Source organism: Numenius arquata, chromosome 7 (assembly GCF_964106895.1).
Source record: "Numenius arquata chromosome 7, bNumArq3.hap1.1, whole genome shotgun sequence".
In the NCBI taxonomy this organism is placed as follows: Eukaryota; Metazoa; Chordata; class Aves; order Charadriiformes; family Scolopacidae; genus Numenius; species Numenius arquata.
Window position 1 is genome coordinate 6,229,138 of NC_133582.1, and position 19,020 is coordinate 6,248,157.

Here is a 19,020-nt window from a genome sequence, read left to right on the forward strand (position 1 = left end):
CTCCATAACTAGGGCATAACCCAGTAACACAGCTCCGCTACTGCCAAACAGCTGCCTGAATCCATTTGGATCTTGAATATTCTGTTTCCCATTTCCAAAGGTTGTGAATTCCATATGGAGGTGGATACACCCGTCAAGATGGTATTTGCCAGAGAAAAACCATCTAACTAAAACTAATGAAACCAGCCAGTCGACAGTTACAAGAATTGATGATACGCTTCCGTGTTAAATTATGACTCGCCTAAGGAAAAGCAAATACCCAGTGAGAACTACAACTGTGAAGTAATAACAAAAACTAGGAGAATTACCAAAATGCCTCTTTATTAATTTCAATTTATGTTTTACTCTAGAGATGAAGAATTTATCCTGACGTAGGTGCTTTTAGTAACAGTTGAAAAATTTTGATGTGTAACCAACAACGTGGTCATAAAATAGCAAATACAGAACTCGGTAAATCACAGTCAGTTTTAAAAGCAATATTTTGGCCTAGATTGTTAATTTTGTGCCATTTCCTTTGTATAGCCCAAGTTAACTCAATGACCCAGTGACTAAATTATTCAAATCAAGTATCAAACTCTGCCCTCAGTACATGGCAGAAGTACAAAAAGAGTTGAGAATTAACATTTGTATCATCCTATAGGCTGTACAACTCAAAGCAAGGCACTTAAAATGGATCAAAAGCCCGATGGCCAAATATTTTAAACAATAATAATATAACATGGTATTTCGCTGAAACCTGTAGATGTTTGCACAGAATAAATACTCATTTTGCTATTAAAAAACCCTAGTTTTTTCCTTAACCACATATTCATTAGCATATTTGTGCTTATAACTGCATCTACAAATACAGCTTCCACTGTTCAACTTTTAGACACAAATTAATTGAAAAACACACTCTATGAGAGTAATCTCAAGTGGTAAAATACCTCAAGAATATTTGATTCTGAGAAAAAAATCACCCAGCAAAACACTGTATTTCAGTACAGAAAGCCCATACTTGGAATGTGAAGCTGTAGCTTCCATTTCCCTATTACCCTTTTGGAATTTACAGCTGAGGCTCACAATCCTTTACCAACTATCTATACAAAAAAAAAAGAAAAAATAATCTTCAATTCTTTTAAAAGTTCATTGGTAATCTTTGCTTCAGCAGAGAAATGAGTACATTGGAAAATATTTAAACAAATGTTTAAAAGTTTGGGCTTTTAAATTTTTTTTCTTTAATTTCTACATAAGCTAAGCCTTCTGTAGATCCCTTGCAAAGTCACTGCACAGCTCCAAACCTGACAGGCCAGTGAGAAATCCATAATAAGAATACACTTGATATTTACAAAAATACACAGAAAAGATTTCATTAAATTCAAGTACTACAAAATACTTTCTTCAAATACAAAAACCTCCACCTTTAAAAATAAAAGACAAACTTTAAATTAGCCGAGACTATACTTTTTATACATGTCTAGCTATCCTGTTAAAAGGCACTAACCAAACTGGCAAACAGAAACCAACCATCTCTGTTTCTGCTTATTTTAAGTTCTTAAAGGCATTTGACATAGCTAATTCAATGTTGGAACTTACATAAACTGCGTTATTTACTCTTTCCCAAAATAAAACTTAAGAATATAGAAACAGTCTTTTAATTTGGAGTGTGGGACTCACCCAGGCAAAGCATAAAATTATTAGCATGCACTGTTTTACCTGTAGCTCTCTCCACTCTGGTCTACAGGCAGTTCAACTTCATTAAAGCACTACTACAACTTCATAAATCGTGGAAAATGCAAATTCAAAATTTACTGTTTCAAAAAAACCCCAAACATTCTGGTATTCTTTTTTTTTTTTTTTTCCCCACTACTCCACCACACTTATAAAACGCAAGGGAATCCCTCTGAGCAACCTGATACCCAGTTTCAGACTTGAACTTGTTCTCATTTTGGAGGTCCAGAGCATCCATATTAAGGTATCTCCTCCCGAATGTCAATTAGATACCAAAGATAAAAGGATTTTAAAAGCAGAACAAGACTCAACAGCTAACTAAACCTCTTTGTGCAGTTATTCTGCCTTCATTCTCAGTTATTCTGCTTTCACTCTCATTAGGTCCATTACAAGAATCTCAATGACAACATTCTGGAAAAGAATTTTTACTAGAAAAGATGAACAATTTGGGAGAGGGGGAGTGAAGCGGGAAGGAGGGAATGGAATTTTTCTCTGAGCTTCCTCCCATACTTACTTTTGTGCAAGTTAAACTATTCAGAGGATGTCTGTGAATACTGCAGAATCTACACCCATTGAATATTGCAGAAAGTTTGGAACGACAGGAGAATGAGCAGAAAAGAAACATTTGACATAAGCAAATATTTTTGACGCTAAAAATATAGCTGTTAGAAAGTTTTTAGGTTTATGAACTTAAAATGCAGATATCACGGCTCATCTTTTAAAAAAACGATGTTCAATTTTCCACACATATTAAAATTTCTAATTAACTTGAACAGTACGGTCTTTTTTTTTTTTTTTCTTTTTTTTTTTTTTTTTTTTTAATCGGCACCATGATAAATGGCACACCTGCTTGGCTGGGACGACTGCCAGAGATCAGATAAAATGCAATGCATCTCAATGACATTTTATAAAAGATGGGTAAATGATGCATGCCAGCCAATTCTGCCGGCCTGCTATTCCTTGTAGCCTCGTGGCATCCATTTCCACCTGTGAACCCCTTTGTTCACTTCTCGCAGCTTCTTCCTTCCCCACGCCGCAATAAACCACACGCTCATACTGCAGCTTATTATTCAAAACTTTTCCTTTTTTACTTTGTAATTAAATCAAATTAAAAATTATTGCTACATCTAATAATAGTCCTCTAATGAAAAGAATGGTGTAATCACATGGAACGAGCGGGGCTGTGTGATGAGTAACGGGATGAGCTGAGGAGCAGTAGGTCACCAAAAGCAGGATTAATAACCTGCTGAAGCTGATTTTGCTAAAACACGGAACCAGTCAGCAGTTCTTGAGTGGATAAATGAAAAATCACGCTTTGTAGATCCCTCTATACTTATCAATAAACAAATCACTTGGCTCCTCCAGCAGGAATAGGAGAAAATTTCGGTGCATGCATATTCCATACAACACCGGTAGGTTTTTATTAATGTTTCTGTAATCCTGAGGCATGATTCTGATGAGTTTTCAGATGTTACTTTATTCATAAAATAAATACATCCAGTAGGTACTACTGTGCCTTTTCCTTTCCCTTGCAAAAAAAAACCCCAAAAAACTCATGCAACAGAACATGCTGCGAGAGCAATGTGGATTCCTAAACATAATAATGTTTCTGCAAAGTCATATTGACTTTCTACAAAATAATGTGGCCAAGGTTCTTGCACACAACTATTATCAATCTGCTGTGTCACGACTTGTTGTCTTGGTGGACAACAGCATGCCCATGAGCCAGCAACGGGCCCTTGTGGCCAAGAAGGCCAATGGCATCCTGGGTACATCAGGAAGAGCGTGACCAGCAGGCTGAGGGAGGTCATCTTGCCCCTCTGCTCTGTGCTGCCCTGGTGAGGCCCCATCTGGAGCACTGTGTCCAGTTCTGGGCTCCCCAGTTCAAGAAGGACAGGGAACTGCTGGAGAGGGTACAGCAGAGGGCTACAAAGATGATGAGGGGAACATCTCTCTTACGAGAAGAGGCTGAGGGACTTTAGATTAGATATTAGGAGGAAATTCTTTACTGTGAGGGTGGTGAAGCACTGGAACAGGTTGCCCAGAGAAGCTGTGGATGCCCCATCCCTGGAGGGGTTCAAGGCCAGGCTGGATGGGGCTTTGAGCAACCTGGTCTAGTGGAGGTGTCCCTGCCCATGGCAGGGGGGTTGGAACTCGATGATCTTTAAGGTCCCTTCCAACTCTAACCATTCTATGATTCTATGACTTGGGTCTTTTTAGTCTGGAGAAGAGAAGACTGAGGGGGGATGTGATCAACTCCTATAAATACTTAAAGGGTGGGTGTCAAGGGGATGGGTTGAGTTTTTTTCAGTGGTGCCCAGTGACAGGACAAGAGGGAACGGGCACAAACTTGAGCACACTGTAATTCACAGCCTCAGAGAGCAGCATCTTCACTGGCTTAGACTTCAGCTCAACTCACAGGACAATCCCCTCCCCTGATTTCAGCCCTCACCATCACACTCCGCAGTAATTCTCACATCCTGACATCCGTCAGGTTTTACAGACATCGGCTCATAAATCTCTGTGCGGATACTGCAGATTCTTTAAACTTAACATATAGCCTTCAGAAAAAGATTCCGAAGTTACCAGCACCAATAACCACCTTTTTTAAAAGGAAACAATTATTCTGGCTCTTTCCTTTCACTTCTCTAAAAGAGATGGACTATTCTTCTTCCGCAGAGAAGGTATCAAGAAATCAACAGCTGCTTTCAGTCTCAAAGCAAAAAAGTATCAAAGAGCAAGTGAGTAACTCTATAGTGGGGATGGGGAGGAGGGTGGAGTTTCATGTATTATTTAAAAATAAAACTAAAAATCTCAACCTTCCCCTCAACCTTCCAACAAGTAAAAGTTGGGTAATTCACATTTTAAGAGAAATAGAGCCCAAAATAAATAAACCCTTAAGAGAAGATTTGATTTTGGTTCGTTGCCTGGAATTATTACAAATATATGGGAAAACTTTCAAAGTAGTCTTTAGTGACTCTGGGGAATGCACGGCTTTGGGAATTAAAGGGAGCAAACCATCTGAGAAATGGAAAAAAAAAACAAAAAAAACCCCCACACCTCAAACTGAAGCCTTTTATCTTTTTCATACTCGGGATATTGCTCACCTCATCTAGCATTAGCAGTTGAAGTAAGACAGCTGACCTAAACAAATCCAGTGTAAATTAACATTTGGGGGCAAGATGGGAAAGGATCAAAGGCTTCTGGCAGTTCCAGTGCTTCCTTCCCTCCCTGCCCAACCCCAGACACAGCCAGATCAGCAGCTCACACTGACTTTCAGACAGCTACGGGGATGAGATGAAACCCTCTCCTCTCATGCATATTTAAGTTCCTCTTCAAGTGATACGCTCAAGTGCCAAGTAATTTTTCGGAAAATTGTGCAGTCTCAAGTTAGGGCATGCTGTGATGGAGCATCTTCGTTAAGTTGCTCCAGTGAACTATGTCATTCGCAATTAAAAAATTAATGCCTATTTCTCAGCAGTTTTCTTTCTTCCTTCAACTTCTCTTCTTTATTCATCTATTTAATAGGCACTAATCAAGTTCAGCTCTGAGAGATTTTTTTGGGGCAAATAAACCAGCTCCACATTTCAAACATTTCAGGAGGAAACGGCTATAACTTTTCAGTATTTCAATAAAGTCTCTTCTAAACTCAGAGTTATCATTTTGTTCATCAGCTGAAACCATCCCAGCCAGACTTGACAGCATATTCCAGGACAGCAAGAAAAAAATGCACTCCCTGTTCTCCTCTGCACAAGTCTCCTTTTCAAGGAGATCTCTGGATACACGAGCACTTGCCAAAGAAGAATTTCAGCAGCCGATGCCTCGTTACAAGTGGCTCCTTGACTCAAAGCGGCTCCTTCCAAGTCACCATGAAGGTCCTGAAAGCAGGGCCGGTGACACCATGAGCGTGACAGCCCATGGCCATACAAGTAAATGTTTCTGCTTGCACCTCGTGATTCCAAAAGCTCTAAGTAGTATTTCAGCATCACCATTTACTTCCCTCATGCAAACATCAGTATCCATCCCTCATTTCTATGATTTCATGTTTTCCCCCAAATCACCTATAAAAGTGTTGAAGAGCAGATCTTTAATCAATGTAACATGACCCAGTTTCCTCTGCACTACTCTCATTTCCTAATAAAAATACGATATGATACCTAATATCAAATAAATGAGGTAAAAACCATTATTTAACATATTAATTAAAGTGCATCTTTACAGCAGGGTAAATTCTATAATACAGCAGGTCCAATTCTATAATGTATCCTCAATTATTCATTGTATTTGGCTATATTTATCGTAAAGATTTTCAATTTTTGTTTGCCGGGAAACCAGCAACAAAGAGGCAAAAAAGGAAATGCAGCAGGATAACGGAGAGCACAGTCAGAAAACCACAGCTTATACTAAATATTTTTAAGCTAAAAATACTAAAAGTATTAAGCTAAGTATACTAAAAAAATCATGAAGTTACAAAATATTTCCTGGCCCATGCTAACAGCCTTAAATATGCATAAAGGAAGAGCAGGATCAAAAACTGTAGAAAATAAATTAAAAACTTAACTCCTTAAGAAGTAATTATTTAAAGAAGATTTATGTGCTCATTAAGAACCAACACATATTGAAGAATAACAGCTACATTTTCAGTAAAACAGTGGAATGATCTACTTTGCCCTAACTGCATAAGGAACACAAAGTATAAACTTCTCACTTGCTCATTACTTAAAAATAAATTTCATGCTCTTGGGTTGTAAAATCAGTGTATAATTCAAATTGCATGAAAAGCCTTTAAAAAAATTTATGCTTAAAGCTCAAAATCCTAGCTTTCATGCAGGCATCCACTCAAGATTCTAAGTCAAGATAAAAACAGAGAAAAGCCATAAATGTTATTTTGTCTCTATGAGTACCTACGTTTTAAAAGCACTTGACGTTAGCCAATAATTCAGTACTAAACAAGAAGAGTAAAAGTAAACTCCGAAGGTTCATCTGTTTAACAAAATCACCACTATTTTGAACTGTGTAATTTGTGGCAACAGCTGAATCACATTGTGATGAAAATTATATCAAATGACTGCAGAAAGACACATGGGAATTTTCTCAGTTGATAAAATTAAAAAGTACATACTTTTTAAAAAATAGTATTTTATGGGAAGCCTTTCAGTTTGTTAATTTACTAGAAGCTCTGAAACCAATCATACTGAAAGGCTAAAAATAACCTCTTTGCCAAGTTAATCATACAGAACATTTTGGCTCAAAAGACATTAAAAACACCTAATTACTGCAATGGATTTGTTCCCTATAAGAATGAAAGCAGATAATGGCAGCAATGTGAGACTGATGTTCACTAATATGATCAAGAGACTAATTATTATCCATGAATCATTTGTAGCATTCAAAACTTGATTAATGTCAGGTCAAGTTTAACATGTGATAGGTTTTATTAGTAATGCTTGGCTATCCCACAGCTTGTCAGTCGAAGCGAGTGCCATCTGTTAGGTGTGGGAATAGCCAACAGCCACAACAAAAGCATAGTGGATACAACCGGTCACTGAAGAACGTTTTAAGAATTCCATAAGGGAGCTACCCTAATAATTTTAAACACACCAGACCAGAACCCAGCGCAAAAAGATCTGCTAAAGATAGGAAATTTGTAGCCAAAAAAAGCCAAAAAAGCCAAAAAAAGGTGGGCTTTTCTCATTTTCAAGCTTGACCAAAGGCATGTTTAGTGCAACTGAATTCAGCTTCACAGATTGACCAGCCTCTAGTCACAAAAATTCTTTTGCAAGAGGAGCACGTGTAGCTTCCCTTCCACACTCCTTCATCATCTTCAGCAAGCATTCCTGTACAGAATACTCTGCTTTATCCTTGAAAGCATCACTCGTAGTATTCAAGTACATATGGCCCTAGCCAGTAGCTCATGTAGCTTTACCAGGGGTCACCTCTCCCATGTAGAGCCCGTTCACAGCTCCTGCAGCAGGACGGGAACTCAGCTGGTACCAGCGGAGCTCACCTGGGCACCTCCACTGACCCTTGACGAGCTCTGCACTAATAACAGTAGGAGCAGCAAGGCTGAAATAACCTCAAGAGGCAACAGACAAAGGAAGGTGATCTAATTCTACCTGGGTTTGCTCTGGCACCTACATACTCTCCTCCGGTCTAAAACTAGTTAGAAACTCAGCAGGAGCACTGAAAGAAACATTTATTTATCTCGCAGCTATCACAGCTACAACAGCCCTCTCAGATGTATTATAAATACATTCTCATTTAATGGCTCTCTTGCATTCTAAGTGGATGAAGCCGAAAGGCTGTGGATTCAGGCTGCCACCAGCATAATTTGCGATCTCTACTTCAGCTCCAAGTGTTCGGTTTTCTGGCTAAGAGCATGATGTGCAGGGCTCCCAGACTCCTCAATGCCTTAATGGAAAAGCCAAGTATTCTGAAGACTTGATGCTAGTAGGCTATAGATGATAAATAACATCATAATCCAAAGAACCATAATTACTCTACAATATCATCCTCAACCCATACAATTTCAGAGCCAATGACTGACAAGGACCTGAACTACTAGTGCCTAGGCATTAGCATTCTAACTAACGAAACCACTTTTCATCAATTGCCTTTCAGAAGAGCAATTTTGCAGAAAAGTCCTTACCAGGGTCTATGTATTCTTTCCAGAACAGGAAGGCAATAGAAATTCCTGTTTATACTCATGTGATGGGGAACGAGCAACATCTCCAAGCAAGAAAGCCAGAGACTCTCCCTTCTATCTGCAACCCGATTAGTATCACGATCGAGGCACCTCTGCAAAAAAACAAGTTATTCCACGCACTGGACTCTCAGAGCTTTCCCAGCCCCTACTGGAACCGCTGCCACTTTCACAAGGAGGAACTTAAAGCAAGAGAAATCATATGTATCATCTTTTGAAACCTGCTTCTTAAATCTTTTCTACTACCCCCCTAAACAATTTAAAGAAAAGCCATTTCCAGATGAATGATTAGCTGGAAGTTACTGCAGTCTGTGATGGGATGCAACCTCCGATACTGAGAAGGTGGAAGAACAGCACTGGCTTGATTTCATCACCCAGTCACAAGGGAAAAAAATGCTGTAGTGAACAGCAATAAGATATATTAACAGTGGTAGCAGGGAATAAATGGTTCTATTAATGTTTCTATTTTATTTTTAATCTTTTGCAGCTAATTCATTAACTGCACTCTTTAAAGATGCTACTAAGGCTAGCTATATGCCACGTTCCTTAATTATTTGGATAGAGACATTTTAGAAAAATGTAGATCACGCCGCAGTAAGAGTCCCACTGAGCTATCACCAGCTTGCTGGTTCTGAGCGAACAACTCCAAAGGTCATGTACCTAATATATGCAAAACAATACCCAAGAATAACAGGAGCGCTATGTGTGTTAATGCTTAATTTGACAGCACATCTGCATTCCTGAATTCAAAATAAGCATTAGGCATTTCTCCCTGTCAATCTCTTCTCAAAAACACAATTGAGAAATTGACAGCAATTAACTACGATGTTTTCAAATGCTTCTTTCAAATAAGAGAAATAGGCTGCTTCAAGAAACTTTAATTGACTTCTGTGATAGCTTCAAAATGGGAGAAACATGGATTCCTCGAGGCTCTGAGGGAACGCCACTGCCAAACAGCATATTTATTTTACCTGATGAAGAAACAGAGCAATATATTTCATAGCTTGGCCATTTAATTTACTGTGCTCTTGCCAGTTCTCTATTTCAACCTGCAAGGTACCTTCAGTTTTTTCTTTTAGGGATTGGCATTTTGTCCACATCACTTTCCCCAGAACAGACCTGCCTGAGACTAGAATCCTGCTGGAGCTGGAGGAGGTTTAGTTGGTGCCACTAGCAAATTCTTTGACCTATTTACAAATGATCTACAATCTGTGATATTCCTGAATGGACGGCAAACACTCAGTAAAGTCTGTTACCCATCTCCTCCACTGAGCAAGGTTCTCCCACTAATGGTTAGAATCTCCCTAATATTCTGGGTTTCATCAAATACAACATTCAAAAGTTCTTCTGCTGTGAAAGGAAAAACTGACGTTGAGTTGAGTGCAATGGGCTGAGTACATTTTAATTTGTTCTCTAAATGATTTTCCAATGTTACAAACTTGATAGGGTTTATCTGCTATCCAGCCCCTGTGTAAATGGCTACAACATAATCCAGTCTCTGGTTGTCAGGAACTTGTACAGGCCTGTTTTAATTAAATCAGATAATTAAGGATCATGTTTATTAAGCATTTCCACTAAGACTCATCAACAAAGACAAATCTGTATATACAATAATTCAATTAGACATAAAACAGATATCCAGGAATATAAAATCTTCCTTCATTTACTGTTACAATGTCTGATTCAAACTGGGCTAATGTATTCTACTGGGCACTGATGCAGGAATTTTAACACAAAAATTAAAGATTTAACATTATATTCTGAATGTTTAAAAACATCTGATTCTTCCGCTATGCAATGGCACTTGAGAGCTTTATTTGCTACAAAGTTGAAATTAAAACTTGCCACTGCAAGGCCATAACAGTAAAATCCTAAGATTTTATTATTTCTTGATTTTAAAGAAAAAGGATAATTTTGCACAGCATTTTTTTGCAAAATTGGGCATATCACAAGAAAAGAAAGAGAGAGCAGGGATGTCCTATAATCTTGTATCATAATAAGTTGCTTTAAATTTCACCCCCATCTTTACAATTTTCTTTGTGCTCTTATTCATCTTATCCAAATGAAGCGCATGTCTCTTGAACATCATTCCAACACGAGGAGGCTGATGGCTTCCCTGCAGAGCTGTATTGCCAGGAGGCAGTTTGGGAAGTGACAGGCTGTGAAGTGGCACAACGGACAATATTAAACAGTTGCCCCTCAATTAATGAGTGGAGTGACCTACTTAGTCACCACAGCTGAGTCCTCCAACTAATTCCAAAGATATCAAATACACCAATTCAATTGCCCATAATGGGATACCAACTGGTAATTAGGTCCAAACAGATTTTCATTTTCTCTGTTTTGGTAATACACCACAAAACTGAAAAGGGAAATCACTGTTAAGACATTTTTCCTACTTAGAAAGGAATATTATTTCCATTGAACAAAATACAAAAGAAATCATTTACAAAAATGTTAGCATTTTCAAAGTTAATGTTAAAAGCTAAATTGAACATCTACTGTTCTGATATTTAAACTTACAATGTGCACCAAGTATAATGCTTCATCCAAATGCTTTTATTTTTCCACGAGTTTCATTGTTTTCTTTCCCACACTGCAGTTTGGCAAGTCAGAATTCAATTATGTATTCCACTTACATATTCCACATCTGAATTTTTCTACATTAATTTAATTCGTACCACTAGCAATATCCAACATGGCCCACTAGTTACGAAAACAATCTTTCATGGGAATGTTCAAGACTGTTTTAACTTCAGTATATAATTTTCAAAAAAATGTGGAATGTAACTAATCTGTGAGTAATTTCTTAAACCAAAAGCAAAAAACTATTTCCCTCTTTCCCTAACCAAATAGCCTAATGTTCTTTTGTTAAATCTAGGAAATGAACACAGATTCTTGTTCAGGAACGGGTCTCCTCAAGTGACTCCATCAGAGCAAAGGGGCTGAAAAGTCAGCCGCAGCTGAGTCATTTTCCTCCCCCTAGCAGGAGGGAAAACGTTTTGGTGTAAACCAAATCTAACCAAGTAACTGCAGCCTCCCTGCCCCACAGAAAGCAAACGAACGCCCAGAGGCAGCTGGACACCCCACCAGCCCTGACCTACAAAGTCCTTACCCTCATCATCCCACTGCCAGAAATTACATTCAACGAACAGTATCCAGCCAGTGCTGTAGCTGGTTGCACGAAATAGCTCCAGTTCAAGCACCAAATCCTAAGTGGTAGTTACCTACATTCAGGTCAAGAGCCACAGTTTGGTCTTCTGTTTCGTATTACAATTTACAGAGCTTCCATTTGGTCTGGCCGACTGTCCTTACCTTTAAAATTCACATGGTAAAACCATTTTGAAAAATAGGCTGAAATACCACATGCTGGGATACAGGAAAGCTGCCAAGTGAAGATTTCAAATTCTAATATACGCATAAGGTAACATCTTTCCAGCTTCTTATTCACTGCTTGTTTACTAGGTTCCTCAGGTCAACCATTATTTGCATTTACGGGAAGAAAAGCACTTCAAAAACAAAATTTTTGTGAAGATAACCACCAGCACAAAAGCATCTAAGGGTGGAATAAGGCAGAGTTGCTTTTACAACATTTGACTTCTCATTTCTGGTGAGGAAGAAATATACAAAGTAAAGAAATAAAAGCAAACAGAAACAAAATGGTAGAGAGGAGATGGGTTAGAAGATAATTAAAAGGAGAGGAGATGATAAACAGGCCAAAAACCTGGAACAGAACAGATGGAGCGAGGACTATTGGTGTAGGCCAGACACCGAAGAGCGACTGCCAACTCTGGGTCAGGAAGCGCAGGACTGAAAGGTGAGCCGAACAAGCTACTCCTTAAGGCACAGAAAATAAAAACAAAAATAAAAACAGGGGAAACAAGTCTTTTTGGCATTAAAAACCCTCCAGATGGTAACATTCCCCCCTCCACGGAGATGCGGAATTCAAAATCTCCAATAAATAGACATATTATTTGACGCTTCTGCTGCTGCCATTGCTGCTATTGAGTTCTTTCATTTCCTGTCCCATGACTGCAAATCTTCCCCACATTTTTGTCTCTGGGCTACTTGGCAACATAAGAACAGGGCTTTGTGGTCATTTGCAGTCAGTTCTGGGTTAACAGCTCTCTCGGCAGACGTGGATGAGCTATATTCCACATATACTGCCTTTTTTCTGGGTTCATTTTTTCAGGCCATGCAAATACTGTTTTTTGGGACTGTTTTGGGACTGTTTAGTATGAGGAAGAGGAGGCTGAGGGGAGACCTCATCACTCCCTACAACTACTTGAAAGGACACTGTAGAGAGGTTGGTGCTGGTCTCTTCACACAGGTAATTAATGACAGAACGAGAGGGAATGGCTTCAAGCTCCAACAGGGTAGGTTTAGACTGAACATTAGGAAAGAATTTTTCACAGAAAAAGTGGTCGGGCATTGGAATAGGCTGCCCAGGGAGGTGGTTGCGTCACCATCCCTGGATGTGTTTAAGAGCCGTTTAGATGTGGTGTTGGGGGATATGATATAGGGGAGAACTTTGTAGTGTAGGGTAGATGGTTGGACTCGATGATCCCAAGGGTCTCTTCCAACCTGGATGATTCTATGATTCTATACCAGCTTCCAGTTGCCTCAGCTGCAAAACACTTCACACCACCATCAGCAAGTTGTGTACTTACACAATCTCCTCCTTCCTCAGAGGTCCACAGCCACTTAATTTTCCAAAGCAAACCCCCTCAACAGTAGCTATACATTTATTGGTATAAACTTTTAAACATTCCACCTCTCCTAACTACAATAAAAGCAGTTTTAAAAAAATAATATTCAAATGTCAAACTAGGAGAACAAAGTAAGTCATCTGTCAGTTCATAGATTTGACTGAAATGTTTCAAGATGATCCTAAGACCATGTAATCTTCTAGCAGAGATTACTCACCTTCATTCTAATCCCTCTAGGACAAGCTGTCATTTTAAAATCACGTGATAGTCAAAAACTGACAAGTCACTGACGTACAGTGTGCTAACATTTGAAAAAGGCTGTTCATTTGACCTGTATCATTGTTTAACCTTTAGCCCGATTGTTCCACTGAGAGTGATGGGCACAATTCTCCACGGGACCATGGACCGCAGAGAAAGGAACTCCTTTTCTGCTCCTGCTAGACAGCATTTTCACTAGACAATAGGCTTTAGAGATGACATCTGAGCTCAAACCATCCACACAAAAAAAGCCTTGTAAAAGAACTGGGAGTTGGTTTAGGCAACGAAAGCCAAGGCTTGCATCATTTCCAAGAGTTTGATTATTTCTATGTACCCGTATTGATTTATTTCCATGTTCCTGTTCAATATAATGAAGATAACGACCTTGTTGAAAATCCTAAAATATTTGTATAAATTAAAAACTAAGGCTCCAAGGCTAAGAATATGCAGCATATAAAGCATTAACCTCACTGGTCTTTACTACTTTAGCATTAAGGAAGCCTAAAACTCCACTTCTTCCACAGACTGCCGCTACCCTTAGGTGATGGGTGGGAGCGCTGGCAGATCTCACCATGTCATCTCCTTGAATTCTGACGCACGCTAATAAATGAAAACAAAGCAAGCTATGCAACAGAAGTGACCAATCATACAAGTGTTCATGACAAACAGCAAAGAGTCAGCATTCCTCAAAAATACCTTTCTAAAAGAATCCGGAAATTACATTAAAAAGCAAAATCGCTCACAGAGTACGTGTTCCCAGCTGACACTAAAAGAGTAAACTGTGTTTAATGATTCTTTGATTATAGAGGCAGACAAAGTTAGGGATGCTGCTGTCTCCATCAATACCAAAGTTCAACAAGGTAACATTTTTATAGATTCCCAGAATATACAACGTGTCCCCAGGGGACTGTCCCTTTCTGTTCTTCCTCTCACCACCAAAACTCAGTTTTACAAAAAACAAAGAAAAGCCCACCAAAACGTCTTAAAATAACATTCAAGACAACATTATAAAGATAAAACATTGTAAAGATACAGCCGTTATTTCCAAAATCTTGTACCAACAACCAATGTCAAGGCACAACTATAATTGCTGCTATACTTTATAATTGCACTTTTAAAGTGCATTTCACTTCACAAATTGATTTTGAGATTAGAAAAAAAACAAACTAAAACCAAAACCCAAAACCAGCCAGTACTCTAACTCTGGTATTAAAGTCCCAAATCCATAACTCTAAGAACAATTTCATTATTTGACATATTATATAACACAGTACAAAGTTTACTGCTGTTTCAAGTAATTACTTCCACATTTTCACTGAAAATAACTAAAGCTGTGTGGACAACCTTCATTTTTTCCAGGTATAATTAAAAGTTTTAGCCATTTATTCTGCTATTAAATATAGCGCTGAGACTCCTGGGCTTTTTGAGTAATCTTCCTACAATCCACCCAAGCTATCACACACTTACTGACACGGGCTATTGTTAATAAGAAGAATGGCCAACAAGGGCTTTCGATTTGGAGCACTATGTCTTAACTCGGGTCCTAGAAAGGACTGATGGAGGGAGGGGTCTACAACATTCACTTTTGCGAGGTTCAAACTGCGCCCTGGGAACATTTTTCAAAAACTGAAGTTTCTCAAAACTTAAGTAAGATGTGATGTGTTGTTCCAGCTGCAGTTATTCAGAAGGACACTTGATTCTTTTCTTGACCCTAAGCAAAACCCAGCTACACTTCAAAAAAAAAACCAAAATTCAAGACTTATCCAAAGAATTCTGATGAAACCCATTCTGACCAACACAATGGGTTTTCCACTTTTTCAGTCTGGAACATGCTGGTGCAATCAGAGATCCGCCTTATCTGTGACCGAAGAGTTTCATGTCCATTGATCTTTCTTTGAATATAACTAGCCTCGGGGGTGAGCTGAGAAGCTACATCTTCTGTCTGTGAAACACAAGAACTCAAGGTAGGGAAGAAACCCAAGCTTAAGAAAACACACAGCTTTTCTGAGACCACTTAAGGGTGTAAATCTTTAAGGACCTCTAGTCAAGAAAGAGAGGATCCTTTTTAAAGATGAAAGATCCTGCTGTTCTTAGAGAAGAAGAAGAAAAATGGCTAATTAAACATAAGGAAAGGATCTACCTAAGTAGGTCCCATTTGTCAGCCCTTTAGCATCCATTCAGCTGCCGCCATCTCTGGAGACTGACTGACTGATACGCTGAGTCAATCTGAACAGGAGCAGACTTAGAAGCTGGATGGAATTCCTTGTCTCCCTGCAGACCTTGCTGTGCTGCACATGGAGCTGGTAAACCCTGTCGTGACATTTGTCATTGATGCAAGAGAAACCCAGCTCGCTCTTTCAGCTACACTAATGAGGTGTTAGTCGTCACGAGTACATGTGTTGCTATAGCTGCAGAGATGACTGAATTAACATAGGAAAAAAATCTTTTGGGCAAAGCAATACTATTTTTAAATACTCCTCTTTCAGAATAGGGAAATGCTTCAAAACAATAGTCTATTCTGACCATATATAATGAAAAATTATGTTCATGAAGTTGTGATGGACATGAAGATGTAATGCCTGTTTCATTATCCTAAGGAAGTGTTACAGGAAATCACACTCATCAAGCTCACAGAAGTAATGAATCAAAACATGTATTTTTGAGGTAAGTAAGAGCAACAATAATTCGTAGTCTACATATTATTCAGAATATATTTTTATGAATGCTATTCTTTTCAGCAGATAAAGATTTGAAATATATTTTGAATCCATAATGATTTCCCTTAAACATTTACCAATATTGCCTTAGATAAAACTCTACATCAATACTGGTAGTATTACCTAAAACTCCTTACAGTTACCATAGGGCATACAAACAATTCTTAAATACTGACATAAAACTTCTTACTTATTGAAAACGATAATCAGATTTAGAGCCTATTAAAAGTTTTGTTTTACCAGTGGTATAATGAACATGTATCACTAGATAACAGTGACTTTAAATGAGGACAAGGATTGTTTAAAACCTATAACATACACTGTTCAAAAAGAAAAGTTTAAAAGCTGTGGTTATTCCAAACCCAAAATGTAGAAAGCTTGAGAGAGTCTGCCCTGAGTACCACTTAAAACAACTACCCCAAAACCAAACACACACCAAAAGAAACCCCAAGAACAAAAATCCACCAAAAATCCCACACCAAACCCAAATACTCCAATAAATTAAAAACATATAGATACTTTTATCTTAAAGATGTTTTTAAGGTAGTGATAACACATTAGAGTGAGAATTAGTTCACTGAACTGCATTTGCAACATAATAACCTCAAATGCAGGTTGCAATGTCCTAAAGTTTTACCTGGTACTGCAGACTTACTGACATCTTCAAATATTGATTTTAAAAGGTTGAGGTAAGTAAGAAAAAACAAAGAGATAGCCATGCTTCATACTTTCAGATGCCCTGCTCTCTCCAACTCCAATGGTATATTCATCGCACGTAAAAAAGCAGGAAAACTCTCTGAGGAAAAGGAACCCTCAGAGAAAGAAAATGTGCTATATAACTGTCGTGCAAACCGGCCGTTGACTTTTACTCACTCTAACTTGGAGGGAAAGTTAACTGACAAAAAGAGGCCTAGTTAAAGAAATAATCTTTCAAAACATACAGTTTGATAAAACTCAGGATATTACTCTTCATCGATTCGTTTTCCTACCAATTTGATCTAATACACACACTGAGTAGATAACTCATAAAGATTTGAAATGGTTAAAATAAGAGAAAAATATCACTGGCTATTCGCTCTGCGCTGCCAGCCACTCTAACCCTCTCCTGCTCTCTGTGTGCATCTCCTACTGCTGCATACAGGAATATCCTTCACAAAAGCGAAGAAAATTGGCCAGATAACTGCTTCATTCCATAATTCACAAGTTAATCAAACCTGGTGGCAAAGGCAAAGACAAAATAAAGGACTATTGTCCAAGCATTAGTGTCAAAAGCAATTATAAGTCTATTATGAAACAAATTCCAGCCATGTGTAATTTTTTTTCCTTGCCAACATATTTGATGCTTTACTGCTGGGTAATAAGAGAGTCAATGTCTTAAAGAGTTTATGCTCAGAGTTCTGAGAAAGTCAAAGAAAGACCAGTAAATAGCATCATTTCATTGCTGACTAAGAAGCGCCGCAACCAGAAATGTTAAAATCCAATACACTGGAATGCACGTGGACAATTCCGAAATCTCCTTTAGAAAGGAAAGAGAAAGACGTTGAGCATAATTTTGACTTCCCAGGTTTGGGGAAGCAGAGGACCATTTCAATAGTCATGTCATGCTGGCAATTAGATTGAACTAGCATGAGGTTTGTATACAGATGTGTTTTACCTAGAAATTTTTCTAGGAATGCTTCCAACCATGTTCTTCCTCTGATTTTTAAATGAGGTTAAAAAACTTGGAACTCCAGAACACTTCAAGAAACTATTGATTTATGTAAGAAATCATTTTAAGAGGTGTTCCTTTTGGTCTAGTTTCTTGTAATTGCAAGCTCAAAATTACGTGCCCTGGACAAACGGCCTTTTTAGCACCATGAATAATTTATTTCAAATTCACAATGTTGATCTTAAATAGACAACCCAAAAATGCAACAACACAAATACAGACAAGTGATCAAAACATTTATAGTGCTTTATCCACACAAACTTCTCATAGAATTGTTCGTGACTTCAGCTTTCCAAAGACAGCTACTCTCTGCCAGGCAGTTTTTTTTGAAGTCCAACTTATGCCTTATCTCTTTATTTATTTTTCAGTCGCTCTCGGTTAGCCAAAATACCATTAACTGCTCCTCCTGGGGGGAGATTCGTTACCTGCTGCAGGGTCAAGGAAATGACAAAAGCAAATGGAAGCCAACAATTTGATGTTCGTTGCTCTGTGTTGATGAGACACGGGACTACTTCTAACTGCAGTGCTGAGGAACGATGGGTTCCTCTACAAGAAAGTATTATCCAGGAGCCACTTAATTCACAGAAGAGAATGAAAGTATTTTACAGAATGTTAGGATACATCTATAGTGAAGAAAAGAGTGCACAATGAAAGACAGGAACTCATATACATATTTGCAAGTCATATGCATTACTTCAGAAGACCCAGGGCAGTATTTTAATAATTAAAATGTGGAAACTTTAACTAGAATGGGCTCTTAGTAATCACTTCTGAACATGATGTGGGAGTTCAAGCACAGCTCGTGATTCTTATACTATGGCCAAATGGGGACCAGAAGTAAAAAGAACATTATATTCTTACCTATGAAGGAGGACAGTATAAATACCATAGCTCTCAGACACTCCCTTCAGAACAGAGACATTTCAGACCTAAAGCCATGAACTTCCATATCATCATTCAAAATTACAAAACTAAAGAATTAGGTTTTGAAAAAAAAAAAAAGGTTTTAAATATGGGAAAGAGGTAATTCAGAAGAAATAGGTAGCCTAAAATCAATTTTCAGAGTATCCCACACTACCAATCAACCCCCAAGCAGTGCTGAATGCTCAGTTCCAGCAAAGAAACTCACTGGAATCTAAAAAAGCTGAGGGAAAAACCTATACCCAACACTGCTTTGCTGCCTTCAGTGCCACAACATAAACAACTGAAATCAAG

At 38.3% G+C, this 19,020-nt stretch overlaps 1 protein-coding gene across 2 annotated transcripts in view; it reads right to left on the reverse strand.

Annotated features, from left to right (window-relative positions):
• RNGTT (RNA guanylyltransferase and 5'-phosphatase) overlaps positions 1 to 19,020 on the reverse strand; it is a 174,316-nt gene that overhangs the window by 89,243 nt on the left and 66,053 nt on the right. The gene's annotated exons all lie outside the window — the stretch shown is intronic.